This window comes from Eriocheir sinensis, unplaced genomic scaffold (genome assembly GCF_024679095.1).
Source record: "Eriocheir sinensis breed Jianghai 21 unplaced genomic scaffold, ASM2467909v1 Scaffold23, whole genome shotgun sequence".
Lineage (NCBI taxonomy): Eukaryota > Metazoa > Arthropoda > Malacostraca > Decapoda > Varunidae > Eriocheir > Eriocheir sinensis.
The window spans coordinates 435486-437953 of NW_026111532.1; positions in this window are offsets into that span (position 1 = coordinate 435486).

Sequence of the window (2468 nt, forward strand, 5' to 3'; positions counted from 1 at the left end):
CCCACCGCCAGCCTTTATAAAGCCCCGTTATCTTATCGCGACAGACTGCCAAGGCCGGCCACGCACCGCACAGGACTTTTACACACACACACACACACACACACACACACACACACACACACACACACACACACACACACACACACACACACACACACACACACACACACACACACACACACACACACACACACACAGACCACCCCCATTCTTCCTCTCTTCCCACCTTTTCCCACTCCTCCCTTTCCTCGTCTCTGCCTCCCCTCCCCCTTCATCCCTCTCTTCCTTTCTTTATCCCTCTCTTGGCTTTTTCTTCCCTCCTCTTGGTATCCTCCTCCTCCTTTTATCACTCTCTGTATGTCCCTTTCCTTTCACCTCTGCATATCTCCCTCTCCTTCCTTCCTCCCTTCATCCCTCTCCTCGTGTCATCCTCCCTCGCTTTGTCCTCACATCACCTCTCATTTTCCCTTTCGTCCTCTCCCTGGTAACCAGAATCCCCCCTTCGCTGCCCTTCCCCTCCTCTCGTCACTCCCTCCCTTCCTTCCTCCTCCGTGGAAATCCCCCTTTCGTTTCCCTCATTTCCCACCCCTTTCCGAGAATCACCTGTACCTGTTTTCATGGTTATTACCCACCTCCCAAATATCTTCACTTTATCGATCTTTCCCCCCTTCCCCTCCTTCTCCCCTTTCCCCATCCCCAGCACTTTCAACCAGGCAGCACTACAGGAACCGATCGTGCACACTTCCCGTCTGCCGGAGCTCTCATACGGAATCTGACGCAAACATGAGCCAGAATTTACCAGTGTCTACATCTTAGTCTTTCTTTTTTGCATATGTAGAGAGAGAAAAACTGTTATGTGTATATTCATTTTATGTTGGTTTATTTTCGTTTTCAGAGGAAGTGTCCAGTTGTCTCAAGCTTTCTCTGTTTTATTTTCATTTTTTTATTGATATCTGCGTTCGGGGTTTGCCTTGTCTCCGTTCGTTTAGTTTGTCTTCACTCCTTCATCGCGGTAGAGGAGCTTCTTCGTAATCGTGTTCAAGTCAGGTTTTGTTTCTATAATCAAAAAAGGTGTGATGGTGGTGGTCGTGGTGGTGGTGGTAGTGGTGGTTTTAGCAGACGAAACTCCAGTAGTAGTAGTAGTAGTAGTAGTAGTAGTAGTAGTAGTAGTAGACTAGTAGTAGTAGTAGTAGACTAGTAGTAGTAGTAGTAGTAGTAGTAGTAGTAGTAGTAGACTAGTAGTAGTAGTAGTAGACTAGTAGTAGTAGTAGTAGTAATAGTAGAAAAATAATCAGTATGGGAGTATGTTGTTTATGGTCAGATGCGTTGAGTAGTGTGATGCAGTGTAATGTGGTATGTTGTGGCTGTATGATGACGATGGGAAGTGGATTGTCTTTAATATAGCACCACCTGTAGCACGTCAGCCGGAAGAAGGGAAGGAGGGATGCTGGGAGAAAAGGGGCGAAAGAATGGAGCAAGTCAAGATCACAAGAAAAGAGAGAGAAGGAAGGAAGGAGGGACGCAGGCAGGGAGAGACAAACGGGCTGAAAAAATAAAAGGAGCAAAAGGAGGATTGAAGGAGCGAGTGAAGTAAGGAAATGTACAGAGAGGGAGACATACAGAAGATTGACTGAGAGGAGAGCGAAGGGCGAAGGGATGGGAGGGTGAAGAAATACTAAGCAGAAGGAACAGAGAAAGGGTGAGAAATAGTTATACAGTTATGCAGAAAGTAACAAAGGAAGAAAGGAATACAAGCAAAGAGGAACAAAGGGAGGGAAGGACACGTACAAGGATTGAAAATTGAAAACAGGACAAGGTTAGCGGCGAAGAGAGAAGGACACAGACGAGAAGTGACAAGGGACAAAACAGAAGAGGGGGAGCGTGTTTGGGTGGCATGGAAGGGCACGGTGACCTTGTAGTCTGACCATGAGAGTCACCTCGCTGCGCACAGGCCGAAGGGAATCAAGCACCTGCGATGAGATAGCTGACGGAGCCGCAGCGGGAAACTCACGTAGATGCATTAAATCCTTCCCCGCTGACCTCACCCCTCGCTGATCCCTGACCCTTAAACCTTTGATGAACTTAGATTCGCTTAATGGCTCGACTGCATGACTCTTGATGAAACGACCCTTAAACGCTACCCTTAGACGTTTGATGACCTTTGATTTGTGTAATGGCTCATCTGTATGACTCTTGATTAAACGACCCTTAAACGACCCTCAAACGTAGGATGAACTTAAATTTGCGTAAAGGCTTGGGTGTACGACTCTTGATTGAACGACCTTGCTTTACATGCCCTTTGGCTAATTGGCTTTATGACTCCTGTAGAATAATAAAGGAGAAGTTAAGGACATACGCTAAAGCTGCGCGTGGTCTCTGTGTTCATTTCCGTGACATTCGTCCTCAAGAATTATAGATCTAATATAACCGTTCCGTCTCTGACTCAGCCAATGGAAGTAAACAATGCA